The following is a 23,036-nucleotide window of genomic DNA, read 5'->3' on the forward strand; positions in this document are numbered from 1 at the left end:
CCTTGTATCACCTACTAGTTTAGTTTATGCCAAAAACTGCGCCAAAATTCGCCCCAATTTTCGGCATACAATTTTGCATATAGGTTATGACTAGAGATGAGTGAACGTACTCGTCCGAGCTTGATGCTCGTTCGAGTATTAGCGTGTTCGAGATGCTCGTTATTCGAAACGAGCACCACGCGATGTTCGAGTTACTTTCACTTTCATCTCTGAGACGTTAGCGCGCTTTTCTGGCCAATAGAAAGACAGGGAAGGCATTACAACTTCCCCCTGCGACGTTCAAGCCCTATACCACCCCCCTGCAGTGAGTGGCTGGCGAGATCAGGTGTCACCCGAGAATATAAATCGTCCCCTCCCGCGGCTCGCCACAGATGCGTTCTGACAGAGATCAGGGACAGTGCTGCTGGTGCCAGAGCTGCTATAGGGAGAGTGTTAGGAGTGATTTTAGGCTTCAAGAACCCCAACGGCCCTTCTTAGGGCCACATCTAACCGTGTGCAGTAGTGTGGAGGCTGCTTTTTACAGTGTTGCACTTTTTTTTTTTTTTTGTATATCGGCCGTGCAGAGCATTGCGTCCTGCACTAATTTTACATTGTTCAGGGCCAGTAGTGGTGAGGCAGGTACAGAAGACATATTTAGTGTATATAGGCAGTGGGCCTTTCCAAAAACATTTGGGAAAAAAAATCTATTTGGGCTGCCTGTGACCGTCCTCAGTGTACTGGGTCTCTGCTGGGGGTAGTTGTCTTAACTCATATGCAGCCAGCTAAGTGTTACAGCAGGCTTGCGCAAAATTCTTTCCTGGCTCTGCTGTGCGTTCCGAAAGCGAAGTCAGCCTCCAACCACAGGCCAATAAGCGGCACATTTAATTACAGCGTTCTGTTTCTGCACTACTGGTAATACAGCATGCTGAGGGGTAGGGGTAGGCCTAGAGGACGTGGACGCGGCCGAGGACGCAGAGGCCCAAGTCAGGGTGTGGGCACAGGCCGAGCTCCTGATCCAGGTGTATCGCAGCCGACTGCTGCGGGATTAGGAGAGAGGCACGTTTCTGGCGTCCCCACATTCATCTCACAATTAATGGGTCCACGCAGTAGACCTTTATTAGAAAATGAGCAGTGTGAGCAGGTCCTGTCGTGGATGGCAGAAAATGCATCCAGCAATCTATCGACCACCCAGACTTCTGCGCCGTCCACTGCTGCAACTCTGAATCCTCTGGCTGCTGCTCCTCCTTCCTCCCAGCCTCCTCACTCCATTACAGTGACACATTCTGAGGAGCAGGCAGACTCACAGGAACTGTTCTCGGGCCCCTGCCCAGAATGGGCAGCAATGGTTCCGAATCATCTCCCACTGGAGGAGTTTGTCGTGACCGATGCCCAACCTTTGGAAAGTTCCCAGGGTCCGGGGGCTGAAGCTGAGGACTTCCGGCAACTGTCTCAAGAGCTTTCAGTGGGTGAGGAGGACTATGACGATGATACACAGTTGTCTATCAGTGAGGTAGTAGTAAGGGCAGTAAGTCCGAGAGAGGAGCGCACAGAGGATTCAGAGGAAGAGCAGCAGGACGATGAGGTGACTGACCCCACCTGGTTTGCTACGCCTACTGAAGACAGGTCTTCAGAGGGGGAGGCAAGGGCAGCAGCAGGGCAGGTTGGAAGAGGCAGTGCGGTGGCCAGGGGTAGAGGCAGGGCCAGACCGAATAATCCACCAACTGTTTCCCAAAGCGCCCCCTCGCGCCATGCCACCCTGCAGAGGCCGAGGTGCTCAAAGGTCTGGCAGTTTTTCACTGAGAGTGCAGACGATCGACGAACAGTGGTGTGCAACCTGTGTCGCGCCAAGATCAGCCGAGGAGCCACCACCACCAGCCTCACCACCACCAGCATGCGCAGACATATGATGGCCAAGCACCCCACAAGGTGGGACGAAGGCCGTTCACCACCTCCGGTTTGCACCGCTGCCTCTCCCCCTGTGCCCCAACCTGCCACTGAGATCCGACCCCCCTCTCAGGACACAGGCACTACCGGCTCATGGCCTGCACCCACACCCTCACCTCCGCTGTCCTCGGCCCGATCCACCAATGTCTGTCAGCGCACCATCCAGCCGTCGCTAGCGCAAGTGTTGGAGCGCAAGTACACCGCCATGCGCCTGCACGCTCAAGTGTTAAACGTGCACATAGCCAAATTTATCAGCCTGGAGATGCTGCCGTATAGGGTTGTGGAAACAGAGGCTTTCAAAGGTATGATGGCTGCGGCGGCCCCGCGCTACTCAGTTCCCAGTCGCCACTACTTTTTCCGATGTGCCGTCCCAGCCCTGCACGACCACGTCTCCCGCAACATTGTACGCGCCCTCACCAACGCGGTTACTGCCAAGGTCCACTTAACAACGGGCACATGGACAAGCACAGGGGGGCAGGGACACTATATCTCCCTGACGGCACATTGGGTGAATTTATTGGAGGCTGGGACAGAGTCAGAGCCTGGGACCGCTCACGTCCTACCCACCCCCAGAATTGCGGGCCCCAGCTCGGTGGTGGTATCTGCGGTGGTGTATGCTTCCTCCACTAAACCACCCTCCTCCTCCTCCTCCGCAACCTCTGTCTCGCAATCAAGATGTGTCAGCAGCAGCACGTCGGCAGCAGTCGGTGTCGCGCGGCGTGGCAGCACAGCGGTGGGCAAGCGTCAGCAGGCCATGCTGAAACTACTCAGCTTAGGAGATAAGAGGCACATGGCCCACGAACTGCTGCAGGGTCTGACAGAGCAGACTGACCGCTGGCTTGCGCCGCTGAGCCTCCAACCGGGCATGGTCGTGTGTGACAACGGCCGTAACCTGGTGGCGGCTCTGCAGCTCGGCAGCCTCACGCACGTGCCATGCCTGGCCCACGTCTTTAATTTGGTGGTTCAGCGCTTTCTGAAAAGCTACCCACGCTTGTCAGACCTGCTCGGAAAGGTGCGCCGGCTCTGCGCACATTTCCTCAAGTCCCACACGGACGCTGCCACCCTGTGCACCCTGCAACATCGGTTTAATCTGCCAGTGCACCGACTGCTGTGCGACGTGCCTACATGGTGGAACTCTACGCTCCACATGTTGGCCAGGCCCTATGAGCAGCGTAGAGCTATAGTGGAATACCAACTCCAACATGGGCGGCGCAGTGGGAGTCAGCCTCCTCAATTCTTTACAGAAGAGTGGGCCTGGTTGGCAGACATCTGCCAGGTCCTTGGAAACTTTGAGGAGTCTACCCAGATGGTGAGCGGGGATGCTGCAATCATTAGCATCACCATTCCTCTGCTATGCATCTTGAGAAGTTCCCTGCAAAGCATAAAGGCAGACGCTTTGCGCTCGGAAACAGAGGCGGGGGAAGACAGTATGTCGCTGGATAGTCAGAGCACCCTCCTGTCTATATCTCAGCGCGTTGAGGAGGAGGAGGAGCATGAGGAGGATGACGAGGATGGGGAAGAGACAGCTTGGCCCACTGCTGAGGGTACCCATGCTGCTTGCCTGTCATCCTTTCAGCGTGTATGGCCTGAGGAGGAGGATCCTGAAAGTGATCTTCCTAGTGAGGACAGCCATGTGTTGCGTACAGGTACCCTGGCACACATGGCTGACTTCATGTTAGGATGCCTTTCTCGTGACCATCGCATTCAACGCATTCTGGCCACTACAGATTACTGGGTGTACACACTGCTCGACCCACGCTATAAGGAGAACCTTCCCAGTCTCATTCCCGAAGAGGAAAGGGGTTCGAGAGTGTTGCTATACCACAGGACCCTGGCGGACAAGCTGATGGTAAAATTCTCATCCGACAGCGCTAGTGGCAGAAGGCGCAGTTCCGAGGGCCAGGTAGCAGGGGAGGTGCGTAGATCGAGCAGCATGTACAGCCCAGGCAGTGCAACAGTCTTTAAGGGCCTGGCCAGCTTTATGGCTCCCCAGCAAGACTGTGTCACCGCTCCCCAGTCAAGGCTGAGTCGGCGGGAGCACTGTAAAAGGATGGTGAGGGAGTATGTAGCCGATCGCACGACCGTCCTCCGTGACGCCTCTGCCCCCTACAACTACTGGGTGACGAAGCTGGACACGTGGCCTGAATTCGCCCTGTATGCCCTGGAGGTGCTTGCTTGTCCTGCGGCTAGCGTCTTGTCAGAGAGGGTGTTTAGTGCAGCTGGGGGAATCATCACAGATAGGCGTACCCGCCTGTCAACTGACAGTGCCGACAGGCTTACACTCATCAAGATGAACAAAGCCTGGATTTCCCCAGACTTCTCTTCTCCACCAGCGGACAGCAGTGATACGTAAGCAATACGTAGGCTGCACCCGCGGATGGAAGCATCGTTCTCTATCACCATCAAAAACGGGGACATTTTTGCTTCATCAATCTGTGTATAATATTCATCCTCCTCCTCCTGCTCCTCCTCCTGAAACCTGACGTAATCACGCCGAACGGGCAATTTTTCTTAGGCCCACAAGGCTCAGTCATATAATTTTTCTAAACAATTTTTATACGTTTCAATGCTCATTAAAGCGTTGAAACTTGCACCTGAACCAATTTTTATTTTAACTGGGCTGCCTCCAGGCCTAGTTACAAATTAAGCCACATTAACCAAAGCGATTAATGGGTTTCACCTGCCCTCCTGGTTGGGCATGGGCAATTTTTCTGAGGTACATTAGTACTGTTGGCACACCAATTTTTTGGGGCCCTCACCTACAGTGTAATCAAATTAATTTTTTGCCCACCTGCATTAAAGCTGACGTTACCTCAGCTGTGCTGTGCACTGCAATGGGATATATTTATGTACCGCCGGTGGGTTCCAGGGAGCCACCCATGCTGTCGGTCCACACGGAGTTGTAACTGCATGTGTCCACTTCTAAAGAACCCCAGTCTGACTGGGGTATGCAGTGTGGGCCGAAGCCCACCTGCATTAAACATGACATTACCTCAGCTGTGATGGGCAATGCAATGGGGTATATTTATGTGCCGCCGGTGGCTTCCTGGCACCCACCCATGCTGTCCGTCCACAGGGACTTCACAATAGGGAGTTGTACCTGCCTGTGTTGGGCAGCATGTAACCCAGGAGAAGTGGCAGCAGAGTGTCATGCAGGCAGTGATTGTGCTTTGTTGGAGGTAGTGTGGTGCTTAGCTAAGGTATGCATTGCTAATGAGGGCTTTTCAGAAGTAAAAATTGTTGGGAGGGGGGGGGGCACTCTTGCCGCTATTGTGGCTTAATAGTGGGACCTGGGAACTTGAGATGCAGCCCAACATGTAGCCCCTCGCCTGCCCTATCCGTTGCTGTGTCGTTCCCATCACTTTCTTGAATTGCCCAGATTTTCACAAATGGAAACCTTAGCGAGCATCGGCGATATACAAAAATGCTCGGGTCGCCCATTGACTTCAATCGAAACAGACCCTCGAGCATCGCGAAATTTTCGTCCCGAGTAACGAGCACCCGAGCATTTTCTAGTTATGACCCGTTTTCGTGAAGCCACATCCCTTTGTCGGACAAACTACATATAGTGTCTAAAAAGTGTCTAAAAACACATGATAAATTATGCATGAGCTACGTAAGACAGTTTTCTGGTGCAATTTGCCCCAGAACACTAGCGTGTTTCTGATGCTAAATGCGCCACAATATCTACATTTTCATTTGGGAAGAATTTCCCTCCTTTATCCAGAAAGGGGTGAGACTGATCTACTAATACTGTAGTCTGTTAGAGTTATTTGAAGATCATAAATCACCATTTTTCATTTTTCCTTAATTGTAATTAATTACTGTTTATTTGCATATTTAAAATTCTTCCTATGTACATGTACAATAAATTTACACCACTCCAGCATCCACTGTGAAGCCCAGTTTTTAGATTGATCCAATTTTTTTACTGTCTAATCAATACACAGTAAAGTGTTGTTTCTGGTTTTGCGACTGTCTTAAAGGATTGTCTGGTTGTAAACTATTGATGGCCTATTAGGATTGGCTATTAGCAGTAGATCAGTGAAGCTCTGTCAACTGGGATCCCCACTGATCAGCTATTTGCCTGGCCAATCCACTTGTGCACTAATTTCTGCAGGAAGCAGACAGCTCTGTTCCCACTCCAGTGGACAGGCCTGGTATTATATCCATTCACTTCAGTTAGAATTTGGCCTGTAATACAAAGCCCGGCCACTGCAGTGGGAACGGAGCTGTGTGCTTCCTGCAAAAAAATAGGCCTAGTGCACAAGCGCATCAGCCTGGAGAACAGCTGATCAGTGGGGTTCCCAAGTCGCAGACCCCCACCAATCTACCATTGATGGTTTATCCAGCAAATAGGCCATCAATAGTTTTCAGCTGGACACCCCCTTTAACCATATTTATTTCATATATATATATATATATATATATCTCAGTCGAAATTAATTATTGATTGCATTAAAATCAAACATTTTATAAGAAAGATTCCATTATAGTCCATTATATTGTATTATATCAAGAAGCATGCATGGGTTAAAAATTCACTTAAAAAGCTGATTTTTTACTATTTTAGGATAATAATACAAGGTCACCACGGTACATCGGTTCAAGCTTAAATTATGGAAAAATCCGGACTGAAAGTTTGGCTTTCACATGAATTAATGAAATACTTGAGAGGAAATTCAGGAAGTATCTCTTTTTTATTTTTTATTTTAATTTTTTGCTGTGTGCGCAACAGGGGTCAGAGCATTAGGATGTAGCAGCTGTGGTTTATTAGACGTATATTAAATGGCAGGTGGATTTAAAAATACCAATCAATTCAGGTCTTTAAAAATACGGTATATGTCTGCATTGAATAAACTAATGATCTTCTTACTTTAGATACTGTAGCTGGTTAACCTGTTGCTGCCAGAAGACTCTACCCAGTTATATTTTGTTAAAGAGATGATTCCGCAGAACGCCAGCTGCATTGGTTAGATTGGTTACTATTAGAGATGAGCGAACGTACTCGACCACCCCCCTTTTTCGCCCGAACGACGCAATTTTCGAGTACTTCCGTACTCGGGCGAAAAGATTCGGGGGGTGCCGTGGGTGAGTGGGGGGTTGCAGCGGGGAGTGGGGGGGAGAGGGAGAGAGAGAGGGCTCCTCCCTGTTCCCCGCTGCTACCCCCGCCCCCCGGCGCCCCCGAATCTTTTCACCCAAGTAAGGAAGTACTCGAAAATCGCGGTGCTCGATCGAGTAATTACTCGAAACGAGTATGTTCGCTCATCTCTAGTTACTATATTAATTAGTAAATCAGGACACGTGTTTCCACTTGCTTACAAGAGAAATCAAGGTCTAACATAAAAGATGCGAGTAAAGGTGCATTTAGACGGAATGATTGTCGTTCCAAAAATTGGTCAAACGGACGAAAATGAACAATAATTGCTCAGTTTAGATGTGAGCCATCAACTGGACGACATACGAGAATCGTGTACTTCTCTTTCGTCGTTCAGTTTCGAGCCGGAATTGAAATCACTGTTGGCTTCTTGTTGCACTTAAACACTGACCACTAAGACTAATGTTAGGGACTGTGAGTGTGGACCTACCGTGCCAACCTACTGGTTAGGTTTGGCAGCTAACCCTCAGTGGTCAGAGGGCAAATCACACCCTTTGCTAGTTGGGAAGGTGGGGGTATCCCTGCCGAAAAGCGGGGTAGACATGCTAACAAGAATGGCCCCAAGGTCTTCCTCCTGGGCCTGACTATCCCTGATGGGAAACAGGACAGGGTGATATAAGCTACAAAGACAGGAGCAGTGCAGGGACAGGAAGGCAATAAACAATCACACACAGACAAGGGCAAAAGGACAGAGGCAGAATCCGAACAAAGACAGGGAGACTGCAAACAAACAAATATAGATATGAATCCGGAGCAAGCACAGACAAAGTAGTGGGAGAAAGGACCTGTGCTGGGTGTCTAAGACAAACACACACCAATAATGAGGCAATGAGGGAGGATTTCCTGCTCAGCTAAATAGGGAGGTAATAGCCCATGCCCTACAGCTGAGCTGGCAGTACTGAAAAAGGTAACCCTTTATGTGCTGGTGAGAAGTGTGCAGCATGTTATGGAGAAAGCAGGATGACTCCCCTGTCTGCGAGAAACATCAGAGGGAAGGCAAGTCTAAGAAGCTGGCCTAATCACTAATGCTAGTCTGATACTTCCTGTTCTATAGAATAAACTTCTCAGAAGTCATCTTATTATCCTCACAGGCAGGATTACAATGAAAGGTACAGATGTAGCACTACATTTGTTTATTTAATGGACCAAACTACTGTTTGGCACTTTATGCAATTTGCACAGCCATAGAATGAAGTTAACATGTAATTAATTAATTAATAATGCCACAAAAGCAAAACCCCCAAAACATGGTACAATCACTTTTTTTCCCCATTTTATCCCACATTAAAATTTTTTAAAAGTTCACCGGTGCATTCTATGGTACATTACATAGTAACATAGCATGTTCGGCTGAATGAAGATGATGTCCATATAGTTCAGCCTGTTTCAACCCCCCCCCCCCCATTCCACCCCCCTTGTTGGTCCAGAGGAAGGGGGGGGGGGAAACAACGTGCCAATTTAGCTCACTTGGAGGAAAAACATTCCTTCCTGACTCCACAAGATCAACAACATGCTGGTCACCTAATGTCTATATCCTGTAATATCATAGTGCTCTAGAAAAACGTTTAGTCCCCTCTTAAACTCCTCTATGGATTTTGCCATCACCACGTCCTCAGGCAGATAGTTCCACAGTGTCACTGCTCTTAAAGTAAAGAACCCCCTTATATGTTGGTGATGCAACCTGCTTTCTTCTAGACATAGAGCATGCCCTCTTGTTACTGTCATGGTCCTGGGTAAAAACAGATGATGGGAGAGATCCTTGTATTGTCCCCTCATGTATTTATGCATAGTTATTTGATCGCCCTTTAGCAGTCTTTTTCCAGGGTGAATAATCCAGTCTTTCCATTTTGTTTATTAATTTAGTTGCCCTTCTTTGAACCCCCTCAAGCACTGTAACATCTTTTCTGAGCACCAGTGTCCAGAACTGTACACAGTATTCCATGTGGGGCCTGACAAGTGCCTTATATAGCGGAAGAATAATGTTCTCATCCCTCGCCGCTATACCTCTTTCAACCCTTTCCAATCTACTGTCTGATGTCTGAAGACATTATGATCTTTGGCTGTACAGCTTCAATGTTGGAATACGTCCGTCGGGGTTCTCTTACTGTATATTGCAAGCCTCTCTGCTGTCGAAGCCTATCCAACGTGTCACCTCATGCAGCACTGGCTTTAGCCAGCATATAGCGTCGTTCTATAACGGCAGAAAAAGAGTAAGCCCCCTAGGAAAACCAGGATACAAATTGGATTGGAAAAGGTTAATGCACCGCAAGACTTTATTTGCTTTTGCAGCAGCTGATCCAAATCCTGCTGCCTTTCTAGTGTGGCTTGTGGTGTAGGTAGTATTTCTGAGAAAACTACCTTGGAGGGCCTCGCCCTAAGTTTGGATCCTAAGTCCTTGAAATCGTTTTTGAGGGCCCTCCATTGACCTCTAATTTGTTCATTGGTGCCAATGTGCACCATGACCTCTGGATCCTCCCCAACCCCTCCCAGTAATCTGTCAATCCGTTTTGCGATGTGTCAAACGTGAGCACCAGGATTGCAACACCGTTTGATGATCTCAGTCTTTGTGGCAGGTTGCCCTATCTATCCCCCCTATAATTGAATCCCCCACCACTAAGACCTGCCCTGCACTCCCCGTCCCATTCTCACTGGAGCAGTCATCTCCCAGTGGTGCTGGCTCTGTAATGGCATTCCCCTCATCTGTCAACTTTACAAACTTGTTGGGGTGTGCCAGTTCAGGACTTGCCTCCCTGGTTCTCTTTCCTTTAGCCCTTCTAACTGTCACCCAGCTAGCTACCTACTCATTTCGATCCAGCACTTGGGCTTCCAAATGTGCGACGAGCAGACATCTTGCGCAACAGTATGCACCCCCTATCAGCTGATAAAGGATCGCATACATTGCACAAGTAGCACACTGGACAGCATTGTCAAGCATGAAGCTCATCCTAATGGGGATCTACAATTTACTTATGGGAGTAGTGAAGATTGACTAGATCACACTCCAAACACACTTTCGCCCATTCGCAACCGCTCATGTGCCTCCGCACGTTCGCAACCGCTCATGCACTTACTGACTTACTGACAGGCACTTACACCCAGGCACTTACTGACAGGTACTTACATGCAAGTACTTACACTGATTTTCTTCGCTTACACACTCACTTTCTCACACCCCCGCACTTAGTCACCCTTGAACACAGACACACACTTAGACACACAGACACACACTTAGACAAACAGACATTCACATACACACTTAGGCACCCACAGACACACAAAATATACTCATCCGCTCTTGTCAGAAGCTCCTCTGCAGTCGATGACGTCCCCTGCAGGCTCAGCGCTGGGACCTCTCTCCTGGCGGATGAACTCTCTGGCCTCCTGCCACTCCAGTACCTGTTCTCTTCTCCTCTTCCCCTTGCTGGACGTATCCTCTTAGTAAGAGGCTCTCCTGGTCTTCTTGCAGCTCTGGTGCCACTCCAGTGTTTCCCTGCTCCCGCTCGCTGCCCCACAGACTCCCGCCAACGATGGTATCATTAAATGGTATCACTTAAAAAAATACAACTCATCCCCAAAAAACAAGACCTCATACAACTACATTGACAAAAAATAGAAAAGTCATTGCTTTTGAAAGTCAAGGTTGAAAAAAATAAAAGTCAAAACCTGAAAAATGGTTGGTAGTTAAAGGGTTCATCAGCAGTACCAACAACGACCACCAGTGATCTTGTCCTGTTTATGACTGTGATAGTCCATCTTTTATCTAGTCCTCTCAGAGTACTATTTTAATATAATATAATTATTAGAGATGAGTGAACGTACTCGGATAAGCACTACTCGTCCGAGTAATGTGCTTTATCCGAGTACCTCCCCGCTCGTCCTGAAAGATTCGGGACGCGCTGCGGAGCGGGGAGCTGCAGGGGAGAGCGGGGAGGAACGGAGGGGAGATCTTTCTCTCCTTCTCTCCCGCCCGCTCTGCCCCGCTCCCCGCTGCGACTCACCTGTCAGCAGCGGAGCGCCCCGAATCTTTTAGGACGAGCGGCGAGATACTTGGATAAAGCACATTACTCGGATGAGTAGTGCTTATCCGAATACGTTCGCTCATCTCTAATAATTTTAGGTATGTTATTGCACATATATTTTGTCATCACAATTTTTAATTTTTTATTGCATGTCACAAATTTTTACATATTTACACTTCACAAGTCTGTATATTTATAAACATTTATACACGTAAGATCGGAAAAATTACATTCTGCCCCGTTTTGCAGATAAAAGAAAAAAATCTTTTAGTAACATTAATAAATGTCACCTATTTCCTAAGAACATCTCCGATTCCGAACAAACCCATTTTGACCAATTTGATCTAAAATGGAGTGGTAGGCATTTATTTTAACAATGTGATATTTTTCCCAATCTTAAGAAGACTTTCATTTCTTTGGCTCAGCAGGGTAGGTACATTACATATTTAGAAAAGCACTTGAATGCCCTGTTCTCAATATAAGAGATATTAGTGCTGCTTATTCTCTAAATTGCTAAAGGATGATGTACAAGTAAGTTCTCCAGAAAATGTAATAGAGGAAATCAATTAGATGCACAAGAATATGTTTTTTTTGCATTTATGAATATTTTACAATGGAATTTTAAGTTTTTCTGATAAAGAATAGTCAGAGTTTGTCAAACTGCCCTTCACCTTTTTCCATCCTCCAGGTGTCACGTAGGAAGCAGACTTGAACATGAATATAATGATTGCATTTTAAACAAGATTCGGAGATTTTGAAGTCAACAAAAAAGATGTAGAGTTATGGTAAGGCCAAATTGTTCAAGTTAAAAGTTTGAACCTGAAGAATAACGCAGAAGGTTGAATAGTAAATGACGGCGGAGAAAGAGGACTACAAAGAACATTGAATCTTTTTGAGGTGAGATGGTAAGACCTGCAGGTTGATTTGGCCTCACCAGTGAGATAATGGCCCTAATATTCTCTAAATGCCTCGAAGGTCGGATTGCACTCATCTTCAACTCACAGAGCTGACTTTGTTTAGCATTTTGTAAATTACATTGTAACCTAATGGGTCTTGTTTATCGGACTCATTTTCTGAAGGCACATATCACTGTTTCCTATTTTCTGAAGCAGGAGACAGACCACGTGTCTACACAAAAAGACGAAAAACAAAATATGACATTAAAAAAAAACCATAATCATAAAGAGTAACATTTTTCTATTACATCTGAAATGTAAAAAAATACAGCAAAAGAGGTATAGAAATCCTGAAAATGATCTCCTTGGGTCTCAAGCATTCTTTATCAATTGCACAAAGTCATATTCTCATTCTCAGTTACTTATTATGCAAATGGGAAGATTGAACAATGAGGAGCATGAATGACCTTAGAAGTCTCCTCACACCCCCTAGGTGCTCTCCCCAAGGAGAAACGATACCCTTCCTGAACCATTTATTTATTACTTGCATTTTATAAGATTTGATGTCAAGGAATTTTTTTTTCTAATTATGTTTGTTCAAAGATATAGATATGCTGCAATGTTCTGTTCTAGAGCTTGACTCAATATTTGTAGCTGAGCATCGATATTTCGAGCACAGTGACTGGAATGGGTATATGTTCCCATTTTTGTCTCCATTTAAGTTATACGCAATGAAAAACTATCAATGTGTATCTAAGGTGGAGGCTATAAAGGATGCCTAACCGTGGCATCTGCTCTCTTCTTTTATTCATATAGCATATTGCATACCAAAGTAAAAGTAAAGGAGGTGTTTTGGCTCACCTTGAGCCCTTTTCAACCTCAGAGCTTTTCAATACCTTTTCATGACATATCCATTAAAGGGTCACTTCCGTGAATTTTTTTTTTCATTCATAATGTGACTAGCCCCCCAGTATATATGTTGTATAGTATAATTGCAGTTAGTTATTCCTTTCTTTCGGAAGCTACTAGCTTCTTTCTCTTCCGGTGGTCATATGATCTCTTTCTGACTAGCTCAAATTTTCTTGGGTTTATGTAATTTCAAACTAGTCAGTTTCCCACCCAGAATAAGTCCTGTGTGATGATATTACATAGAGTGTACCACACATGGTCTTCAGTGGGGCAACAGATACTTCCATTACAGTTTTTGAAAATGATCACACAACGTCTGTCACACAGTAATAATAGAAGAGATCACAGCAAATCCTGCTGACTATATACTTATGGCCTGTGGCATATTTAGGTAAATATAGAATGTAATGGCAGTGTTTTACCTGCAGTATAGTTTTTACAGTCACTAGTTGTTCATGTAATGCTGTGCTGATGCATTATGGGATTAATAGGACATAATAGGGAAAGCAGAAATCTCAGCATCAAAATGGTATCTGATAAATACCAGGCAGGAGGCTGTACTGCATGGAAGTGACTGCAATATACAAATGAGACATCCAGAGTGTGACTGTCGCGGCTTGTCAGTTGTGACAGCATCGTGGCGTGGTGGCCATGACACAGGATCTGACCCGTCACCCTGTTACTATGAAGGACAAGGGTTAATGCACATTGTGCGGCGATTGCTGGTTGCTATCTCTCAGTCTACTGCATATTTCTATGTTAACTATTAGTCATACCTGAGAGAGGGTTTGGGGTGTGGTTCTCTAGCTGCTATACCTATCAGCAGGTGTGGAGGGCTTTATATTCCTACCCTCCCTTTCCTACTTGCTGTTTATTTCAGTTCTATAGAGGAGTGGTTAGTGTAGGTTGGTGCCTCTATGCTGGGTGAGAAGATCCATATTCAGATAAGTACTGGTGTTCTTTACTGTTGTTTTTGTTACCTTTATTGTTTCGCTTTGCTGTGCCAGTGCACCTCTCCAAGGGTTCTTGTCAGGGATAGTCAGGGCCCAGGAGAAAAGAGTGGGGCTGTCCTTACCGGGACAATTACTTTGCTTGTAGACCGGGGCTCCTCACTTTCCTGTTATGTAAGGGACAGGTTTTTTTCCATCTTACTGATCCTAGAGTGGTGTTCACTGTCCAGCATTGTTTTGGTGTACTCTTTTTGCGTTCTGTGTAAACGTCACCCTGCGTCCAAAGTGGCCCTTTAAACAGGTACCATTATATCACGTGAGAGGCAGATGAGAATGTTAGGTATCTGTTTAACACATTTATCACTTATTGGCCTTTTTTTATAACCGTCTATTGAATATATTGTGAAAAGCTATTGAAAAATTCATGATATACACATTTAACAGATGCCTTTGACAGATGCTATACAGTAGCATCCATCACCCATAGGCTGCCATGTTAAGAAAAATTCTACATTTAAACGTATACTTACTGAACTCTATAGGATGGAATATCATAGTCTACTACGCTATTCCATTGTTTTTGGGCTAGTCTACTAATGTATAACAGCCAGATGGAAACCAAAAGGGTGCTCTTTTACCTCTATCTGACAAATGGAACGCCATGGATGCATTTAGAATGTATGTTGTAAGCTTTCCCAATGCACACACTAAATGTAACCAAAAAATATGTTGTGGATAGTCCCTTATACATTATGCAAGCAAAAGTATATGGACGGCCGTATCAGTAAAATGGATCATGTCTTATTAGCATGCTAGGTTTCCTAAGTATGCTACATAAGATGCCAACCTTTGGAAGTGTCAGCCATAGTTAGTGACAGGAACTACACGCTATTGGATATACAGGTTATGCCGCTGCATAGAAGCTGTCCATCAGGAAGTGCAATGCATCAGCCTGTCCATAATGGTACAAGGAGTGTCATCATTGGACAATTGAGCAATGGAAGAATGCTCTATGGAGTGACGAATTACACTACTCCATCTTCAAATCAGATGGACATACCTGGGTGTGGAGGATGTCTGGAGAACACCCTTTTCCTGAGTGTGTTGTGTCAACAGTTAAGTACAGCAGAGGTTCTGTTATGGCCTGGGGATGTTTTATGTGGCATAGTCTCAGTGCATGGGTTGTAGTGTTAATTATCATTAACAAGGAGGTATACTTTGCTCTTTTAGACAATAATGTGTTGCAGACAATGTGGTAATACTTCAAACAAGACAACACAACTTGTCACAAATCTAACGCTGTTTTACGTTGGTTTGAGGATATGGCTGTTCCATGATTGAACTGGCCTGCACAGAGTTCCAACTTGAACTCTACTGAACATCTATGGGACAAAGTGGAACATTGGATCAGGAAATATGAACAGCGCCCATATTACCAGTTGTTTGCAAGATGAATGGATGGAAATACCAGCGGAAGTGTATCAGACTTTAGTAGAAAGTATGTCACTGAGAGTATCCAATGTCATTAGCACTAAAAAAGCACCACTAAGAATTAACACATCTAAATAAATACTACTTTTGATTCTTGCTCAGTTGTCCAATTACCTTTGGTAGGATTGTGTATTGATGTGTATATGAATCCTGCACTGAGCAGGGGGTTAGACCTGATGACCCTGGAGGTCCCTTCCAACTCTACCATTAGGATTCTATGATATCAATCATCAGTCATGAGCTTTATTAAAGAACTATGAACCACTACCGTAATACAGCTAATACTGTAAAACCATTTCTGCCATATTGTGAAGTTCCCCCCACTATGGAACCTGACATTGAACCAATAGCTATTCAAAACTCTTTCTCATTGGTGGTACTAGTAGAAGTTCGTTCACAAGTTAACTTTAAATGAGTGTTTCTGATGGAAAGATTTTCTCTGATTGAAATCACTGTTTACAATGTACATGGCTAAAGCAAACTTGAGTGAACAACCAAGGTCAGAAAGGCCAGTGTTTGCAACCAACTCGTAACATCAAGAACGTGTTGAGGAACTGATCCAAGAAAATACTCAACACCAACAAACAGATATTGCTGATCAGCTGGGAATCTGTAAAAAAAAAACGTGGAGGCTCGTTTGTATTCTGAAAGTTTGTTTTAGGCGAGTGCCATAAAGCTGACCCATAATATCCTAACACTGATGCGAGTAACTCCATTGAGCATTACAAATTTTACTCTATTTCCCATACAAACTAAAGCTCTAGCTAGCTACTGGCCTTATTTCTTGCTACCCTTTCCTGTGTTCTATGAATTCGCTAGGAATTAAATGAAAGGTAAATATTTCAGTACTTCAACATTTACATGGAAAAAGTTTTACTTGTTTGTTTTCATCTGTACGTTTTTAGCAAACATGTCACCTACCTGATTGTCACAGGCTTCAAATTGGCAATGACTTATCAGAAAGATTGGAGTTTGATAAGAAAGCAGTAGAAGTTTTTTTTTAAAGTAATTGACCTGAGGAAACACAGAGGGAGGTAAGAGTTGTACAGTTCAAAAGAATTGGAAGTATAAGCTTGAACATATTCACAAAGTACAAAAATCTCCCAGTCTTTGAGTCTCCTTAGAAAAAAATACAGCTTTAGAAATTCTTTAGAGATACTTTTCAGTGAATGATGGATGAATTAGGAACAGACTGGGAAGCACTGGTTATAATTCTACATCAATATAGCACTTGCAGAAGAACAGTCTATACTGTTCAGTATCTAATGGACTCAGCCTACATATTGGCTATTACCTAGCTTATCCAAAAACATATAGAGCTACAACCCCAAGAAAAAAAGAATACAATGATCTGGAATGGAATATAACCATATGTTATTCATAATAGAATATAGAGCCCATATCAGAAGTTGAAAGGGCGACATTCTTTCATCTCATTTACGAAACAAATTGATGGTAGAAATACATCTCAAAAAATTTAGGCCTGGGCCATGTCTACTATTGTGTAGCACCCCTCTTCTTTTTACAACAGTCTGTAAATGTCTGGGAAGTGAGGAGACCAATTGCTGAAGTGTTGGGAGAGGAATGTTGTATCAATTTTGTCTGATGTAGGATTGTAGCTGCTCAACAGTCCTGGTTCGTCTTTGCCTGGTTTTTTGGTTCATAATGTGCCAAATCAAAATACTAACGACCACCTGTCTGTGATTGATGAGTGACTGTGTGAGTTACATGTGATGATGTCACCATCATGTAATCAGTCACCAGAGCTCTGAGCTCCGCCCCTGATGACAGTGACATCATCACAGGTCCTTCATCCCTGTGCACTGAATGAGGGATTATGGGCGAACTACATCCCCCACAAATCCCCGCGGCCTCAGTTGCTATGGATACAACAGTATTTAGTCTGGCAGTTTGTAGCTGGTTGTGAGACAGCTGGACACCTGTGTGAAGACTCCAATAAAAGACACCTCACAAATGTACACATACATAGCTGGCAGTGCATATTGACCAACAACATTGAAGCATAGTCCTTCACCACTATCTTCACAACTCCTGAACGTGACATCATGTCATCTCAAGTGCTAATGCCGCCAACACCAGTCCAGCCTTCATCTAATCGTGAACCATTGCCCACTGTTGAAACAAGCTGTCACTGTTGTGCAAACATGTCACCACAGAGGGTTCAACTCTGCCATGAAACTAATGCAGCTTACATGACACAGCGACAAGCCATAATTTCACCTCAGTGAGCAGGTAAAGTTTGTAAATCTCTTGCAGCTGGTATGCGAAAGCAACAAACAAACATGTCTCCTCAGCCAGCAGTTGAAGTTCGTAAATCACATGCAGCTTATATGGGAAAGCAATGAGCCAACATGACTCCTCAGTGAGCAGCTGAAGTTTGTAAATTTTGCACTAAAATATTTTGACCAACTCCAATCGCTTTAGCTATATTGTATTAGTAAGTGGCACATTGTGCAACCAGGACACTAATACTAGTCTCAAAGTACTAAAGACCACTTGTCTGTGAGTGACTTAGTGAGTCAGTTACATGCTCCGCGTCTGATCACACACCGCTGACGTCATCACAGATCCTTCATCTCAGCCATGATTTCATCTCAGCGAGTAGCTGAATCACTGGAGCTCTGAGCTCCACAGCTGATGACATGACGATGACATCACAGGTCCTTCAATATTTTGACCAACTCCAACCGTCATCACAGGTCCTTCAGTGAGTTACATGTGATGATGATTCACTATATTATATTATAAGTGGAAACACTGGTACTATAAATAATATTAATATCTAATCATGCTCCGCCCCTGATCACATGATGTGTCATCATCAAAGTTCCTCAAACATAAAACATGCAGAGCCTTACAGCAGTCATGTGCTTACAGCACCTGTGATCATGTCACCATTATGTGATCAGTCACCTGGGCTCTGTATCCTTGAGTGAGTTACATGCTCCGCCCCTGATCACAGGACAGGGACATCATCACAGGTCCTTCATTTCTGTGCAGACTATGGGTGGACTACATCCCCTACAAAACCCCGCAGCCTCAGTTGCTATGGAATACTAATGACCACCTGTTAGTAAGTGAGTGACTGTGTGAGCTACCTGTGAAGACACCATTATGGGGTCAGTCACTGGGGCTCTGAGCTCCAACCCTGATCACATGACAGTGAGGCCTTCACAGGTGCTTCACGATTACAGCACCTGTGATGATGTCACTGTCAGGTGATCAGTCACCTGTGTGTGAGGAGTCTGGGGTCACATGACCAGGGAATGATCAGTATGTGCAGCACTCTGCTGTGCGGCTTGTGATCCCTGTTGTATGGGATGAAAAATGTATATAGCAGATCTGTATGTGATGTGCATGTACCAAAGCTGTGTGTGTGATGTACATGTAGCATAGCTGTGTGTGTGTGACATACATGTAGCAGAGCTGTGTGTGTGATGTACATGTAGTAGAGCTGTGTGTATGTGACGTGCATGTAGCTGAGCTGTGTGTGTGTAATGTGCATGTAGCAGAGCTGTGTGTGATGTACATGTAGCAGAGTTGTGTGTGTGTGACCTGCATGCAGTTGAGCTGTGTGTGTGTGACATGCATGTAGCAGAGCTGTGTGAGTGTGATGTACATGTAGCAGAGCTGTGTGTGTGACATGCATGTTGCAGAGCTGTCTGTGTGTGACATGCATGTAGCAGAGCTGTGTGTGTGACGTACATGTAGCAGAGCTGTCTGTGAGATGTGGATGTAACTAAGCTGTGTGTGTGAGCTACATGTAGCAGAGCTGTGTGTGTGTGATGTGCATGTAGCAGAGCTGTGTGTGATGTACATGTAGCAGAGCTGTGTGTGACGAGCATGTAGTAGAACTGTGTGTGTTGTGCATGTAACTCAGTTGTGTGTGTGACATGCATGTAGCTGAGCTGTGAGTGTGACTTGCATGTAGCAGAGCTCTGTGTATGTGTGACATGCATGTATCAGAGCTGTGTGCATGTGATGTGCATGTAGTAGAGCTGTGTGTGTGTAACATGCATGTACCAGAGCTGTGTGTGATGTGCATGTAGTAGAGCTGTGTGTGTGTAAAATGCATGTACCAGAGCTGTGTGTGATGTGCATGTAGCAGAGCTGTGTGGCGTATTGCGCCACCAGAAACACTGGTGCTATAATTTCCTAATAATTACTAGTATTTTCTATTGGTGAAAGGTCTAAGTTGCAAGTGGCCAGTTCAGTACCCAGACTCTTGTTCTGTGAAGCTATGCTGTTGTGATGGATGCAGTATGTGGCTTAGCATTATCTTGTTGGAATATGCAAGGCCTTCCCTGAAAGAGACATTGTCTGGATGGGAGCATATGTTGTTCTAAAACCTCTGTTTCATCACTGCCAGCACACTTTTGCTACTATGGATTTTATCATGATGAGCTAGCATTAATAGCTCCTGTGCTTTCTAGCTAAGGTTAATTAGTCCAGCAGCTGTTAGCTGAGGTAGTGGCTGGTGATTGACAGCTCTGTCAGCCAATCAGTTTCTCCCTGGTCCCTATATAACCCAGCTCTTCCTGGCTGGGAGTTGCCAGATATATATCAATGTTCCTGATCAGGTCAGTTTGCTCAGTTCTCCTGTCTGTTGTTTGACTCCTGTGGTCTGGTTTGTCCTTTGTGTTTCTGTTGTCTTACATTTTGTGTTCTCATCTTTTATTTATTGTTAATCTCTGTTTGTCCCTGGTTTTCTGTACTCTGGTTTCCCTCAGACCTGGTACCTGTCCTTGTTGAAATAGTGGGGTCGTCCCTTTTGGGACGGGTGCTCCACTGCAAGGTGGGTTCTGTCTGACGGATTCAGAGTGCCCTGCTCTGATCACTATCTTTCATTTTTGTTTGCTCCTGCATCTAGCCACCAGTGTAGCAAGGTAACACATCAGTCTTGATTGCTCCAAAACCAAGTCATCTCAGGGTGTTGTTAGCAGTCCAGGGCGAATGTAACAATACTGTTCAGCATTGGTAGTGCCTTTGGGTGTAAGCTACCAATGCCATAGGCACTAATGCAACCCCATACCATCAGAGATGCAGGCTTTTGAACTGTGTGCTTGTAGCAAGCTGGATGATCCCTCTCCTCTTGAGTCCGCAGGACTGTGGAATTTCAAATTTTGATTCATCTGACCACAAAACAGTTTTCCATTTTGCCTTAGTTCATTAAAACAAGCTTTGGTCCAGAGAAGATGCTGGTGTTTCTGGATTGTGTGGATATATGGCTCCTTCTTTGCATGGTACAGTTTTAACGTACATTTGTGGACTGCATGGTGAACTGTGTTCACGGTGATTTCTGGAAGTATTCCTGAATTCATGCAGTATTCTTGAGCCCATGCAGTGATTTGCATTACAGAATTATGTCTGTTTTTAATGCAGTGATGCCTGGGGGCCTGTAGATCTCAAGCATCCAATTTTGCTGTGTCCCTTGTGCACATTATTTTGTCTATATCTTGTATGAATCTTTTGATGATATTATGTACTGTAGAGGGTGGGATATTTAAGCCTTCAAAATTTTATGTTGAGGCACATTTTTTTGAAATTGTTTCACGATATTTGGATGTGATTTTTTACAGATTGGTTAACCTGACAATCTTTGCTTCTAAGAGACTCTACCTCTTTAACATGCTCTTGTTATAGACAGTCATATGACTTAGAACATTGACCCTCGTATGACTTATTTTTCCAGCCTTTTGTTATCCCTGTCTAAATTTTTTTGAGATGCGTTTTTTAAAATGAAATGGGAAAATGTCTCCTTTTCACCTTCTGATATGTGTTGTATTGTGAATAAAACATGGTTATATGAGATTCCCAAACCATTGCATTCTTTTTTTCAGCACATTTATTTAAATGCTACGCAGCAACCAAACCTTTTGGAATTGGGGCTGCAAGCAACAGTCACAAACAAAATCGGATTGGAGTTCCTTGGGCGAACCATAGGAAAGTATTCTGGGGGTCAACCTTCCATCTATACAGAACCTGTGCACCATTTATCTTGTTATCATTACACACACACATTCAATTCCATAAAAAAGAAAAAAGATATAAGTGGTGCTAGTGCAATACCAAAGACTAAATCTGTGTCAAATATTGAAAGACATACAGTATACTCACTTTTAATGCCCTCTTGTAGGCTATGGAGTGATGCCATTCTATGCCACTGCTGAGCCTGGAGTGTGTACTGGGGGGTCTCTAGCTCCGAGCATAGAATGAGAACTTCTTATAGCACTGACTTCAGAATGGTCATTATTGCATCAAGGAATGACAGAAGAACAACTCTTGCAGATCAAGTACACAAAAATCATATTTAGAAGATCATGCAACATTTTGACGTCGGACCAGAACTTGAAAAAAACACAGGTTTAGCAATGAAACATATTATACGATCCTCTAATGTCTGTCAGATATTTGATCTACAGGATTTATTCCTGCATCATCCTTCAATGCACCAGTGACCAATTTTGAAGTCATTACTATTAGAAGTCCTTGTTGTACACTTCTCTACATATGATCAATTAGGTGTAACATAGTTATGGACTCTCTGGCTATGGAGATAAGATTGCATAGTCAGCATATATCTTGAATATTGGAGTTTTCCCTTTACGGTGTACCAAATGATATACCCAACTCATCTACATCTGTAGACTTTTGGGGGCATACATAAATCTATTATGTAGCCTTACACATTAAAGCAATAAGTAATCAGCATCTCCAGCACTAACTATACATCTTAGTATAAAATCTACAATATTACCTATTTACACCATTACAATAAAACTTTAATCTATTGGGTCGGTATACAATGTATTTAATGTTATTTTTCATTTTGTTACTCCTTATAAAGCGCCAGTTTGTCACAGGTGCTAGATTTTCTGGGGCTTTGTAACATCACCATATAGCAATGATCAAAACACCGGATCTGCTGTCCATAGAAAGACCGGAATTCATGAGATCTGTGTCTGCTAAAAGGGAAAGCATCAAAGTCAGCGAGTGTCACCTTCCTTAATCACGTAAGATGGAAGTAACAATAAAAAAGTAAAAGTCTTATTGTACATCTGTACTCAGCCCACGTTACCATGTTATAAATTATACATACTGTGAATTATATATGTTGCAAATGTACGGAGGGGTAGAAACGATTCAAATTAATAAAGTCACACCTGGGAGTAACACTACTGCGCTGCACTTACAGTCTTTGTTAGTTTCTGCCCATAGGCATCATACATTAATACTAAAGACCTGCAGTGTATATAGTTAGCATTGGTGTAAATGGTAGACGGAGGGCGATAAGCTGGTAGCAATAATTGATTTAATGAGATTCGTGGCATCATAATTGCTGCAGAAATATGGCAGGAATATCCTTAAGCTGCTATGAATCTGTAATTTTGGCCATATATGTAGGAAGGCTTTTACCATTGAAGGGCAAGGACTGGGCTGTTAGGAGTGTGTAGCAGAAAACTAACAGTCATCCTGTTATATTCCTATTTTATCTTCTTAATATTTCTACTTGTCATACTGTGTATCGTTTCATATAGGCCTTGGACTCTGCAGAGTACAGTACATATGAATAGCTTACCTGAGAATAATCTGGAACACAATGGATTTGAAATCTAACTATCTGTATACTTATTGGAAGTAGCATTATCTATTCATGTGAAAAAGGCCC

This window comes from Eleutherodactylus coqui, chromosome 2 (assembly GCF_035609145.1).
Source record: "Eleutherodactylus coqui strain aEleCoq1 chromosome 2, aEleCoq1.hap1, whole genome shotgun sequence".
NCBI lineage: Eukaryota > Metazoa > Chordata > Amphibia > Anura > Eleutherodactylidae > Eleutherodactylus > Eleutherodactylus coqui.